This window comes from Bos mutus, chromosome 21 (assembly GCF_027580195.1).
Source record: "Bos mutus isolate GX-2022 chromosome 21, NWIPB_WYAK_1.1, whole genome shotgun sequence".
NCBI classification, from domain to species: domain Eukaryota; kingdom Metazoa; phylum Chordata; class Mammalia; order Artiodactyla; family Bovidae; genus Bos; species Bos mutus.
Window position 1 is genome coordinate 19694693 of NC_091637.1, and position 15057 is coordinate 19709749.

A 15057-nucleotide genomic window follows, 5' to 3' on the forward strand; every position below is an offset into this window, starting at 1 on the left:
CAAGTCACATGGACTATACAGTCCGTGGAATTCTCCAGGCCAGAATACTGGAGTGGGTAGCCTTTCCCTTCTTCAGAGGATCTTTCTGGTCCAGTAATAAAAGATCATAGGGACAGTTTAAAAGTTTTTCACAAGTTCATTGAGCTATGATCAGAAATTATCTATAGGTTAACATAAGTGATCTCAACATGATATAAGATAAAATTTAACTATGTAATTTGTTATATCTCTGCTTAGTCTGTATTTTGCAAAAATGAGCTTGATTTTCTAATTTTTCTTTCAAAACAGGTAATACAAAAAAGAAAATACAGAAAAGCACGAAGAAGAAACTAGAAAACATTTGTAATCCTACCATCTAGAGGCAACTTTAGTACGAGAGAGGGAAAGAGATGTATACTATAATACTGATTTATATTTGCTTTACTCATTTAATATTTTGTAAACATCTTCCCATATTATTCTTTTTCTGTAACACTATTTTTAATGGCAGGATATATCATATGTTTTATCTAGTAAATCTCTAGTGTTAGACAATGAAGTTATTTATTTGTTTGGTATTATAAATAACATTTTCATGTACACCCAGGTCTGTGAGTCTTTGTACAGGTTTCAATGAATTCCTAGAGGCTGAATTGTTTTGATAGATATCGCTCCTCTGTTCATGGGATTCTCCAGGCAAGAATACTGGAGTGGGTTGCCATGCCTTCCTCCAGGGCATCTTCCTGACCCAGGGATTGAACCAGTGTCTCCTATGTCTCCTGCATTGGCAGCCGAGTTCTTTACCACTAGCGCCACCTGGGAGGCCCTGAGATATCACTAGATTTTCCCAAACAAAACACATGCCTCAGGAGCCAGGTATGACAGCGGGAAGCACACACCCTCACCAATGCTGGATTTTAAAAAGTCATCGTCAAGTTGAATCTCAGATTTGTAAAAGCCATGAATGCTGTGTGGAACACCTGAGGTTGAGTGCCTGCCCAGCGTGCTGGGGACTGGAGTGTGGCTTCGCTGTGCCAGCCCGGGGCACCAGGGTGTCCTCTCTACGCGAGGCAGCCTGCTGCAAGTCACAGCCAGACACCGCAGGAACAGTGTCAGCAAGCGGGGCCTTTGATTACTGCTTGCTCTGGCCAAACCCTTTAGTCAGCTTCTACTCGCAGTGGGACCCTTGCAAGGTGGATATTGGAGTCCCATCCTACAGATGAAGAAACGGAGTTCTCAGAGAAGCCAGGGAGCAGGGGAGAGTCAAATTCTGGGCTGTCTGATTCCACTGGACCAGGCTGCTTGTTGGCTCCGGGCAGAGCCAGAAGGAAGGTTTGCTTTCAGGGACGCGTGCTCGCTGTTACAGGGAAAGACTTCCCCTCATTCGCGCAGCGAGGGGAGTGAATGGAGGGGGACTTTGGGAATGAAGTGGGGGGAGGGGCACACAGGTTTCTGGCGCCATCCATTCCCAAGGATGGCTCCCAGGGGCCATGAGTGTCTTAAAGAGAGGAGTGATGTCTTATTAGTTATTTTTGGGCCTGGCTGAGTTCCTTGAGGGATCTTAGTTCCTCGACCAGTGATCGAACCCATGCCCCCTGCAGTGGAAACACAGAGTTCTAAGCACTGGACTGCCAGGGGAGTCCCAGGATGTCTTATTGATGACTCACGCCCCTGCCCAGAGCACAGTACGGGCACAGAACCAGCACTCAAGGAATTTTGGAAGGATGAAGGAAGGTGTGAGTAATACTCTTTGAGCACCTACTGTGTGCCAGGCACTGTTCTGGGTGCCAGAATATAACAGTGAGCAGAAGAGGTAAATCCCTGCCCTCGTGGAACTTGCATTTGGGGTCTGGGGGGTTGTTGACAAAAGCAAACACAATATGGGAATAGAATCTAAAAAAGAGTGGGCATATGTGTACGTGTAACTGATACACTTCGCTGTACAGCAGCTCATTACACAGTACTGAGTAGAGTTCCCTGTGCAAGGCAATTCACTGAAGTATGATGTCAGCAGGCAGTTTCTGACCTGTTCAGATTATTTAACTTATCTGCTGTTCCTGTTTAGTCACTAAGTCATCTCCAGCTCTTTTGCGACTGTAGCCTGCCAGGCTCCTCTGTCCATGCATTTTCCCAGGCAAGAACACTGGAGTGGTTTGCCATCTCCCTCTGCAGGGGATCTTCCCAACCCAGGGATCAAATCCATGTCTCCTTGTCTGAAAGATTTCAATTAAAGATCTAAGGAAGTGCTGAAAGTTTTGATCCTGTATAATATTTAACGAATCACTGAAGCTTTATGTCTTAGATACATTGAATGCTGAGCTTCTTCCTAGTACTCTTGGCTACCACCATTGTCACATCATGGTAAACTGGCCCCTCATTATTGAGTAACAAAATTTTAATTTAAAAAAAGCAAGAACACAATAGATAAGTAAACTGTATGATGTGTTAGAAGGTAATAAGTGCCACAGAGAAAAATAAAATGGGAAGTGGAAGAGAGAAGGCTGGGAGTGTAATGTGCACAGAGTGGCCAGGGAAGGTCACACTGAGGGAGGGAGGGCGAAGGAAGGGAGGAACGAAAGGAAGGGAGGAAGAAGATTCTTCTGCTGCCTCTAGTCCCAGCTCAGCCCTGACCTTGGGGAACACGGCCTCCTCGGCAGCATTTTGATGCTGCTGCACTTTTCTGAATGTCCCAGGGCAGCTGTCCCCTATACTGGCTGCCCTTGGTCTTAGCGGTGGACTGAGTTCTGGTTTTCCTTTGAGAGGCCAGCAGTTTCATTTCTGGTGCCTCTGGGCGGGGGTGAAGGTGGGTGATAGCCAGTGCTCTAAAAGCCTAGAGTAAATATCTCCTCCTGGAATATCTTCTCTCGGACTAACATAAAGCCAGGGCAACAGGCTGCCCCAGCTCTGGCGAGGGCAGACTCTCTGCAGAGCGCCCGTCCTCCAGGGTGATGGCAGGAGGATGGGAATTCCCTCCCTGAGCCTTTCATCCACTTTCTCCTCTCCTCCATCGACAATTCATTCACTCACTCACTCATTCTTTCTTCCTAGAGCTGGCCTCATGTTATCTGCTTATTTATCTGTGATCCGTCTCTCTGCACTAGAATGTCAGTCCCCGAGGGTGAGCGCCCCTAGAAGAGATTCTAGCTCAGAGCAGTTGCTCGTTTAATGATGTTAATGATTTTTTCGAGTGAATGAATGGATGAATAGATAAAGTCTTTCATTTTATTTAGCTAATCAAAACATGTGCTGAGTAACGGAAGCTGGAGTCTTGCCTACAAAAACTGGGGGACAAAAAGGCCTCCATATCCAGCAGCCCCACAGGGTCGTGCTGGGCATTAATTACCCCTTTGCTTTTCTTTCTTTTTTAAACTATCACGTTTCTTTCTTTTTAAAAAAGATTTGTATATGCATTTATTTTTGGCTGTTCTGGGTCTTTGCTGCTGTGAGCGGGCTTTCTCTAGTTGCGGTGTGCAGACTTCTCACTGCAGTGGCTTCTCTTGTTGCAGAGCTCGGGCTCTGGGGGGCATGGGCTCAGTAGTGGTGGCTCATGGGCTTACTTGCCCTGCAGCCTGTGGGATCTTTCCAGACCAGGGATCCACTGCATTGGCAGAAAGATTCTTAACCACTAGACAACCAGGGAACTTTCTCCCCGCCCCCCCCTCTTTTCTTTGATACCCCTCAATCTTGAGGAACATAGGATTCTTTCCCTTTTTCTTCAAGCTGCTGCTCAGGGCATCTCTCTTTTTCACACTTTCGGCAGCACCTGGCCTCCTGCTTTGAAGGGTGGAAAGGGACTTCCAGGTGAGAGGGAGACCTGGTGGAACACAACCTATTGAACATACTGTTTAATTTTACCTCCTGTGTTAGACATGTTTCTCTTTTTACTTTTAGCAGCTAAGTGTGTGTGCGTGGTCAGTCACTTCAGTTGTGTCTGACTCTGTGACCCCATGGACTGTAGCCTGCCAGGCTCCTCTGTCCATGGGGGTTCTCCAGGCAAGAATACTGGAATGGGTTGCCATTTCCTCCTCCAGGGGAACTTCCCCACCTAGGGATCAAACAGGGGATCCCCACCCATGTCTCCTGCAGCTCCTGCATTGCAGGCAGATTCTTTACTGCTAAGCCACTGTGGAAGCTCAGGAGCTAAGCGTGGTCTCCTATATATCCTTTCATAAGGGCTCATTCCTAGTCCACTTATGGGGCCACTGGTATATGCAGAGCAATTTGTAAGACCTTTTTCCATTTTAGGCTTCCCTGACAGTAATTTTAGATGAGTTTTCCAGCATAGCTTGGTGAGAGTTTTCTTAACACTATCCTTAAGAAGGGTTTTTGTCACTTGGGATGCTTTTTCCATTTTGACTGGAAAGTCTTCTATTCAACCTTGATCCTTTCAAATCTTTAGCCAAAATCTTTAACCAAAATGTTGAAGAGGGTGAGGGAATTTTTAAGTCCTTGTGGTCTGACCTATCTCAGAAAATTCAAGTTTGCAACAATACAGGATTGAATGCATCTGAAATGGCATCTACAATGGTCACCTAGTTTTACAAAACACAAAACAAAAACCCATGCACTGAGCACCTATTGCATACATGACTCAGGATTAGGCCCAAATAGCTGCACAAAGCTGCCCCCGCCCCCCCGCCCACCGCCAGTTAGTACTATATAAAAGGACAGTGAAAGTGAAATTTGCCCAGTTGTGTCCAACTTTTTGCAACTCCACGGACTGTCTGGAATGGGTAGCCTTTCACTTCTCTAGGGGATCTTCTCAACCCAGGAATTGAACCCAGGTCTCCTGCATTATAGGCAGATTCTCTCCCAGCTGAGCCACAGGGAAGCCGAAGAATACTGGAGTGTAGCCTATCGCTTCTCCAGGGGATCTTCTCGACTCAGGAATCAAACTGGGGTCTCCTGCATTGCAGGTGGACTCTTTACCAACTGAGCTATCAGGGAAGCCCAGAAGTGAAAGTTGCTCAGTCATGTACGACTCTGGGAGTTCATGAACTATACAGTCCATGGAATTCTCTAGGCCAGAATACTGGAGTGGGTAGCCTTTCCCTTCTCCAGGGGATCTTCCCAACCCAGGGATCGAACCCAGGTCTCCTGCATTGCAGGCAGATTCTTTACCAGCTGAGACAAGTGAAGCCCAAGAATACTGGAGCGTGTAGAGGAGACACAAGCACTTTGCCTGTTTTGGTTAAAGCAGAATTAAGTACTTTCCCATATAGTTGAGGGGGCTTCCTTTGTGGCTCAGATGGTAAAGAATCCATCTGCAATGCAGGAGTCCTGGGTTCAACCCCTGGGTTGGGAAGATCCTCTGGAGGATGGCATGGCAACCCACTCCAGTATTCTTGCCTGGAGAATCCCATGGACAGAGGACCCTGGCAGGCTACAGTTCATGGGGTCTCAAAGAGTTGGACACAACTGTTTGGCTAAGCACATATAGTTGAGCAGAGCTTGCTGAGTACCAAGGTGGTCAAGGTGGGCTTCACCGAAGAGGTGACCTAATCTAGGATTTGTAAAGCAGTAAAGAGGTGGACCTTTTCCCCTTCACCCTCTGGCTTCCCTTGTCTTGCCCATGTCCCACCCAATCCCCCAGGTGATTCCAGGCCACCTCCCCATCTTGGCCCAGTATTTCCTCTTGCCTCCAGCAGGTGGGGATTCTGGGCTTCTCTGAGACCAGGGTTCAAAAACCAGCGCTCAGGTCTATCAGGCTAGGCAGGGGTTTGCCACAGGAACCAGCCATTTCTTCCTAAAACAAGGGTGCCTTGACAAGTGGATGGCTGGCACGGGATGGTTCCCTCCCAGCCAAGGAGAGGCAGGACGAGACAGGCACAAGGGCAGGCGGAGGGGGGTGGATTGTGGCTTGGGGGCAAAGCAGGGAAGATCCCTGCTTCACTCATGGTGGCATGCTGAGGAGGCTGCGGAGGGACACTCACTGCCATTGCCCTGCCCTCTTGCCATCCCTCTTGGCATATCACCATCAGGACCCTTGGCATCTTTGCTTTTTTGTTTGTTTGTTTTTAAAAAATATTTATTTGACTGGGCAGGGTCTTGGTTGCAGCAGGCAGGATCTTTTGGTTGTGGCATGCCGAGATCTATTATTATTATTATTTTTTTAGTTGCAGTGTTCGAGATCCAGTTCCTCCCTGACCAGGGATGGAACCCGGGCCCCCCGCACTGGGAGTTCAGAGTAGCCACTGGACCACCAGGGAAGGCCCTCCTCGGTATCTTTGGCCTCAGTCCCAAGAGCAGCCTGCGGCTGCGGCAAGGGCACTAGGCCAGGACTCCGAAGTTCCGGGGCCTACTCCCAGTTCCACAAATTTGGCCAGAACACACAACTTTTCTGGTTTTATTTCCTCCATCTGCAAACAGGTACCTTCACGTCTTCCCTGCTTGCCACTGGATCTTCTGTGAAGCTCAAAAGAGAACTCGCAGCATGCTGCTTAGAACCTTGGCTAGGGGTTCAAAGGAGCCAGGGTTCGAGTCCCAGCACTGCTACTTCCTAGCTGGGTGACCTCAGGCAAGCTGCTTAACCTCTCTGTGACTCCATTTTCCCATCTGTACACCGGGGTGACGGTTGTACCCACCTCTCAGGATGGGTGTGAGGAGCAGAGCACTCTAAGGCATATGAAACTTTAACAAATAACATGGTTGGTGCTTGAGGAGACTGGCTCTTATTTGCCCCTGGAAATGAAGCGGGAAAGTGCTGGGAGCGAGCTCCCCCCGTGGCAAAGGTCAAGAGGAAGGAGGCTTGGCATACGCAAAGGCGGGATCGAGCCTCAGGAGTTCCCCTGGAAATTCTCGAGCATCTACCCCGCAAACCAGAGTCTGCCTACTTTCTGCTTTATGCTTTCACCTACACCTCTGACTTTATGGGGGGCTATCCCCCACTACCTCTCTCTGAAAAAAGAGTTAGCTTACAGCTCCAGTTAATAATTCCTGGGTGTGACAGTGTTTCAACCTACAAACTCCTTTGGAAGTCCTCTAGCCTGCCTGAATAGGTTTTTCTGGCCACATGTGATTGCTCAGATCCTCCCAACTGTGAGAGGCATGAGATGTTCTAAACTGTCTAAATACAGATTCCTTTGAGCAGTTAAAAGATTGATTAGAAATTGTATTGGCGAAGGGATTTTCACTTGTTGGGCCAATGTTTGCTGCTTAGTTTCCATATCCCTTACCTGCTGTGTCCCTGGCAGTGTATTGATTAATATAATTGGTGTAAGTAGTAGCTTTAATGTTTGTAACCTTGGACCCTTGAGTTAATTCTTTTTCTTGTTATAGCCCACCACACCTTTGCTCTGTAGGAATGCAACTTTATCTAATGCTTTTGGAGGGTGGCGCTTGACTTATCACCTTTAGAGAAAAATAAGTTTTCTGAAGAAAGGGTCTTAAAATGTTAACAGGCCTCCGGGCCAGAAGATGATGCAAATCACCTAAACTTTTGCATATGATAAGTTTGCAGGAAGAAAGCCTGGCTTGCTGCCTGACTCTACCCCTTCCCCCATTATCCTCTATGCATAACTTAAGGTATAAAAACTACTTTGGAAAATAAAGTGTGGGCCTTGTTCACCGAAACTTGGTCTCCCTGTGTCGTTCTTTCTCTTACCTTCTGGCTGAATTATTCAGCCTCTTTTCTCCACTGAATTTCCTCACTGAGCTATCCTTATTCTATTACTCTTTATATCCTTAATTAATGTTTAATTAAGCAGTTGTTTCCTGATCCTCACCGACGCCGTCCCCGCTTCAAATTCCCTGGATCCACCGGGGCTGGACCCCGGCAGGAAAGTCCTTTGGAAATCGAAAAGTATCATAAACACTGGGGTTGCCTCTGTGATGATGGATAATGACTTTCTCCTCTGGTGCTCTCTGAAAAATCTATAAAGGGGGAGCAGCCAAGAGAGCGAGCCCCTGTGCTCTCCCCCAGAACCCCGGAGCTGAGGGTGGGGTTTGGGACCCTGGGAAGCAGTTCTGGCCACACTCCATTCCCTTCAGTCCCTAAAAGTCACAGAAGGTGCCACTTCCCCATGGGGAGGTCTCCAATGTGGCTGGCCTGGGGGGCAAGCAGAGAGGTTGCAGGTTCCCGCAAAATTCTCTCCTCTATGAAAACCTGTAGGGTCAAAAGTAAGGTCACAGATAGTGGGACATGGGACATCTTGTGCTGCCTGGTGGGATGTTCTAAGCGCGTCAAACTTTTCTTCTGTGCTATTAATGTGCTGTGCTTAGTTGCTCAGTCGTGTCCAACTCTTTGCAACCCCATGGACTGTAGCCCACCAGGCTCCTCGGTCCATCAGCTTCTCCAGTCAAGAATACTGGAGCCCCCTGTGCTATTAATATTCCTACCCAAAATGCACACCCTGAATTTAGGCAACCCACTCCAGTGTTCTTGCTTGGAGAATCCCAGGGACGGGGGAGCCTGGTGGGCTGCCGTCTCTGGGGTCACACAGAGTCGGACACGACTGAAGCGACTTAGCAGCAGCAGCAGCAGCAACTATCGTGCATTTGTGCTCAGTTGCTAAGCTGTGTCCAACTCTTTTTGACACCATGGACAGTAGCCAGACAATCTCGAATTGAGGGACATTTGTGCAAAACAACTAGTCTGTGTTTTTTTTTTTTTTAATATAAGTATCAGGTTTCCCTGGTGGCTCAGTGGTAAAGAATCTGACTGCCAATGCAGGAGACATGAGTTCGATTCCTGATCCAGGAAGATCCTGAGGAGCAACTAAGCCTAAGTGCATGAGTGCTAAGTTGCTTCAGCGGTATCCAACTCTTTGCGACCCTATGAACTGTGGCCCACCAGGTTCTTCTGCCCATGGGATTCTCCAGGCAAGACTCCTGAAGTGGGTTGCCATGCCCTCCTCCAGGAGATCTTCTCAACCCAGGGACTGAACCAGAGTCTCATGTCTCCTGCATTGGCAGACAGATTCATTTACCCCTAGTGCCATCTGGGAAGCCCAACTAAGCCCATGCACCACAACAATTGAGCCAGCTCTCTAGAGCCCAGAAGCCACAGATACGGAGCCCTCGAGCCCTAGAGCCTGTGCTCCACAACAAGAGAAGCCCTCATACCACGACTAGAGAGTAGCCCCTACTCACTGCAACTAGAGAAAAGCCTGAGCAGTGGTCAAGACCCAGCGTAGCCAAAAATAAATAAATACATTTTTTAAATCTTTTTTTTTTTTTTAATGTAAGTGTCCCAGATGACCAAAAAAACAAAACAGGAGAACTAGGTTAAAAAGACATGCTGTGCAACCCCATAGACGTCAGCCCACCAGGCTCCACCGTCCCTGGGATTCTCCAGGCAAGAATACCGGAGTGGGTTGCCATTTCCTTCTCCAATGCATGCATGCATGCTAAGTCGCGTCAGTCGTGTCCGACTCTATGCGACCCTATGGACAGCAGCCCACCAGGCTCCTCTGTCCACAGGATTCTCTAGGCAAGAATACTGGCATGGGTTGACAATTACATAATTACATACAGTGCTTAGATAGGTCCTTGATCAGCTCCCGGATCGAAACAAAACAAAAAATATATATATATAAAAAAATCACATTGGGGCAACTGGGGAAGTCTAAACAAGAACCACAGTTAGATAAGGGATTCATCAGCATCATGTGTTTTGAATATGATCACCGTGTTGCGGTTTTAAAGGAGAATGTCCTTGTTCTGAAAGGATGCCTAGGGAAACATTTTGAGATCAAGTGTCACGATGTCAAGTTTCAAATGGTTCTGAAAAAGTGTGTGCATGTACACAGACAGGGACTTTTCTGGTGACCCAGGGGTAAAGAATCTGCCTGCCAACGCAGAAGACGTGGTTCAATCCTTAGGTCCAGAAGATCCCCTGGAGTAGGAAATGGCAACCTACTCCAGTATTCTTGCCTGGAAAATCCCATGGACAGAGGAGCCTGGAGGGCTACAGTCCGTGGGGTCACAAAGAGTCTGACATGACTGAGCGACCTAGCACGCACGCCTGTGTACAGATAGAGATGAACCAAAAGAGGTGGATCCAGGTGAAGGGTATATGTATGCTCTTTGCACCAGTCTTGCAACTTTATTGTAGGCTTGAAATTTGCAACCAAAAAGCTTGAGGAAAATCCCTCGTGGAGCCCTGTCACTGGGAGCCTTTGATATCTGAGAGGAACAGTCAGCCTCCACAAGGCCTCGGGCAGAAGGCCCAAAGTCAGAGGCTCAAGGAGAGTCCCACCCACACACTCTTCCCGATTACAGTTCAAACTCTGCATGACCCACGGGGCTCCCTGCGTTCCTTACAGCACAGGGAGCAGCAGGTACCAGGGACTCGGTACTTGGCACCCACCCCCCACCAGGGCCCTGCTCAGCCCCTGCCCTCTCAGTGTGCACAGTCATTTCTCTCTGCAGCTCACGCCATAGCAGAGTGTGTTCTGGGTGCTGTCCTCAGTCGTGTCCCAGTCTTTGCGACCCTGTGGACTGTAGCCCATCAGGCTCCTCTGTCCATGGGATTCTCCAGGCAAGAATCCTGGCGTGGGTTGCCATTTCCTTCTCCAGGAGATTTTCCCAACCCAGGGATTGAACCCTGGGTCTCAATCTGACGCATCTCTTGTATCACCTGCAGGCGAATTATTTACCACTGAGCCATGTTCTGGATATAGGAGTCCCCAAACCCACAGACAGCAGAGGTCTCGGGGAAGAGAGAAGCAGAGATTAGCAACAGCAAGCTCTGTGAACCAGGCTCTTCTGGGAGCCAAGTACAGAGCTGGGTCTTCTCTGGGCATCGTTGTGTCTTCTTCTCACAGTGGCTGGCAGGGGGAGGGAGTTTTTTTTTTTAATTTTTTTTCTAACAAGGTGGAAACTCCGGCTCAGAGAGGTCAAATCACTTGCCTAAAGTCACACAAGCGCTTCCCTGGTAGTTCAGCTCTTAAAGAATCCACCTGCAATGCAGGAGACCCTGGTTTAATTCCTAGGTCAAGAAGACCCCCTGGAGAAGGAATAAGCTACCTACTCCAGTATTCTTGGGCTTCCCTGGTGGTCCAGATGGTAAAGAATATGCGTGCAATGTGGGAGACCTGGGTTCAATCCCTGGGTTGGGAAGATCCACTGGAGGAGGGCATGGCAACCCATTTCAGTATTATTGCCTGGAGAATCCCCACAGACAGAGGAGCCTGGTGGGCTACAGACCATGGGGTCACAAAGAGTCGGACACAACTGACTGACTAAGCACACAGCAAAGTCACACAGCTAGAGGATGGCAGATCCGGAAAAGCAAGTGACACGATCTCAGCCTTGAAGACATTTGACAGCCAGACTCAATTTTTTGCTTGTCAGGCATGATGTGGAGGGAGGAAGGTGTGGGCAGGGATCCCCAGCCTTGGGCCTGGTGGAATTAGGGGCCAAAGAATCCCTGTTGTGTGGCTTCCTGTTCATTGCAGGATATGGGGCAGCAGTCCTGGCCGACATAATATTTAAAAAGCCAAACCAAAACAATGGTCGTTGTAAAGGGAGAGGCCTGTGCAGAGTCCCCCGGGGGCATTTTGGAGGTAGGGAAGGTCCACATGTGGGGGAGTCTCCGAGCACTGGGTCTTGAGGAATAAGTGGAAGATCGTAGGGAAGGACAAAGGGGGAAGGGAATTCCCAGAAGAGGGACCAGTATGTGCAAAAGAACAGAGGTCATCCATAGGATGTGGAGAGAAAATGTTGGAACTTGTATTTATATTCATTTTTTAAAAGGTTTTTATTTCTATTTCTTCATGGCTGCATCGGGGTCTTAGTTGAAGCACACAGGCATAGTTGCCTTGAGGCATGTAGGATCTTAGTTCCCCAGCCAGGGACAGGACCTCATCCCCTGCATTGGAAGGCGGGTTCTTAACCACTGGACCCCCAGGGAAGTCTCTTATATTCATTGTTAGTCTCATGTTTTTGTATTTCCTATTTTATAGACATGCTAACATAGTAATACATATAATTTGGAGGGATGTTTTTTTGCTGAGCTGCTCAGCTTGCAGGATCTCAGTCCCTCAACCGGGGACTGAACCTGGGCCATAGCAGTGAAAGCCCAGAATCTTAACTACTAAGCCACCAGGAAACTCCCCTGGTTTATTTTTTAATATATGTATTTTGAGGCACACACCCACACATTTTCTACTGACAAATGATCATAACTGTTGCCAAGGGGCTTCCTGGGTGGCACAGTGGATAAGAATCTACCTGCCAATGAGGAAGATCCCACATGCCACAGAGCAACTAAGCCCATGCGCCTGTGCTCTAGAGCCCGGGAGCTGCAAATACTGAGCCCACTTCCTGCAATTACCGAAGTTCTTGCGCCTAGAACCGGGGCTGCACAATGAGAAGCCTCTGCAGCGAGAAACTGGTGTACCACAACGAAAAGTAGCCCCAGGTCGCCACAAGTCGAGAAAACCACCACAAGTAGAGAAAACCACAAGTAGAGAAAAACTGCAATACGTAGAGAAAAACCACAACGAAAAGTAGCCCCAGGTCACCACAAGTAGAGAAAACCACCACAAGTAGAGAAAACCACAAGTAGAGAAAAACTGCAACCTGCAGTTGAAGACCCAGTACAGTAAAAAAATAATAAATAAACAAACTGTTGCCAAGGTTGGCTTGAGACATGTTGTGTTTGAAGGGCCTGTGAATGTCCAAGAGATAATGTCTGGCTTGGAGCTAGATATGGGTGTTAGTCAGGGAGACAGCCTGGGAGTGAGGAAGGGAGAGGGGCTTAGATTGTGCGAGTCCAGAGAGACAAGGCACAAAGGAGCAAGTGGTTTTTAGCCTGGCTATACCTAGGGAGTTTTTCAAAAGTACTCACTCCCAGTTTCTTTGACATAATCAGCCTGGAGTGAAGCCCAGCATCACTGTCTTTTAATCTCTCCAAGTGATTCCAGTTGCAACCAGACTTGAGAACCACTGCCCTAGATCACTGTTCTTCAAATCTTCATGCTGTGTATCCCCTCAAGGAATTTTGGAAAACTACATATTGTCATATTTTGAAGTTGACATCTAAATTTTTTATCATAATTTTAACAGCAGCAAAAAATATAATTTCCTGCATGTTGTATATATTTTCTCGAGAACCTCAGAGTTGCAGATTTGGTTTATTTAATTTATGGGAAATGTCTGCCATATAAGCTAATTGGCAAAGCCAGAATTCATTGTCAAACAGCCAGCCCAATTAGACTTACTCTCTGTCAAAAGAAAAATCTGGATTCATTTTTCAGTTCAGATAAATGTATTAATACATAGCCTCATGACAACCATCTCACTTTCATATTCTAAGCTAAATAGACAATGCATAGAGCCTTGTCACCTAGAATATGTCCCTTAGATGGAATAAGATGCTGTCCCTTCAATATTTATAGCTGATGCTCTCTGTGCTTTGTGGAGGGGGTCTCTCCTTCAGAAGTGTGCTCTCTCTAATTGCTCCTTTGTTTGGGTCTACAGTGCTTTGCACTTGTCTAGATGACAAACCATGTTCCCACGGGAATTGAGTGAAAGGTAAGCCTTACTTGGAAAGATTAGTGAAGTGGGAAAGAACAACTGGCTTGACGTTTCATTGCAGAGGCAAACAGATCCAGTTTAGAAAAAAAAGACGTACAGAAGTTGAGGATCTGGAAACTGATGCCTTTAAAGTTGTTCGTGGGGCTTCCCTGGTGGTCCAGTAGTTAAGAATCCACCTTGCTATTGAGGGGACCCTGGTTCAGTCCCTGGCTGGGGAAGATCCCACATGCTGCAGATAACTAAGCCTGTTGCTCCACAACTACTGAGGCCTGCAAACCCTAGAGCCCGTGCTCTGCAATAAGAGAAGCCACCAAAATGAGAAACTCGTGCACCACAGCTAGAGAGTAACCCGCACGTAACAGAGAAGACCCAGTGCAGCCAAAAATAAACAAACTTTTAAAAAATCAATAATAAAGTTGATTGTGATAGATCCATACATATATGGTAACTTCATTTACTGTAAAGACATCTAAGCAATTCTGGGGAAAACCCATTTTTTTTCTATGCATACTCATAGAGAAAAATGAACTCTAACCCCTTCCTCACACCATATAAATTAATTCAAGATGGATCATAGGCCTAAATGTGACAACTAAACTAATAAAGTCCTGGAAGAAAACATGGGAGATCTTCATGACCAGGCAAAGATCTTTTAGTGAGTGTTAGTCTCTGAGTCAAGTCCAACTCTTTGCGATCCCATGGACTATAGCCTGCCAAGAATTTGTCCATGGAATTCTCCAGGCAAGAATACTGGAGTGGGTTGCCATTTCCTTCTCCAGGGCATCTCCCTGACCCAGGGATCGAACCCAGGTCTCCTGCCTTGCAGGCAGATTCTTTAGCATTTGAACCACCAGGGAAGCAGCATGTGCCAAGTACCCACAGGTGCTATGACTGTTCCATGACCAACCATCAAAGACCAAAAAGTGGGCAGTGGTTCAATTCCTGGAAATCTCCATCCCTTCCCCCAAATAGTTAGAATAATCTTCCCACTTATTACCTTATGAAATTATCCAGCCGATAAAAGCTAACCATACCACATTTCAAGGCTGTGCTCACCCTCTGCAACGGCCCATACTCTGTCTGTGGGATGTATATCTCTCTAAATAAGTCCACTTCTGACTTATCACTTTGTCTCTCATTGAATCCTTTCTGTACTGTGACATCAAGAACCTGAGCTTCATTAAGTCCTGAGACCAGGCGTGTGATCTCAGTTGGAAGATCATGGGATTTGGCCAGGTTCAAGGCCTGGCCATATGAGTTCAAGTCCCAGTCTGAAGCGAATGGTTTCAGTATGACTCTTTTCCCTGAATATAAAGGAAAGAAAGCTCACAATTACCAATACAAATAAAGGAAATAATACAAAAATGGGCTGAAATCCCAGAGATAACTATTGTCAACATCTTGCTGCATGTCATTCTAGAATTTACATAAATATATTTAAATATTTGTATATTAGAATATGTAATATATTTTAAAAGCAAACAAAAATGGAATCATACTGCACACAGCGGTTTGTAACCTCCTTTTTTCCTTAGGTAATGCCTTATGGACACTTTAACTGTATTGAAAGTGAAAGTTAGACTTGATGAAAGTGAA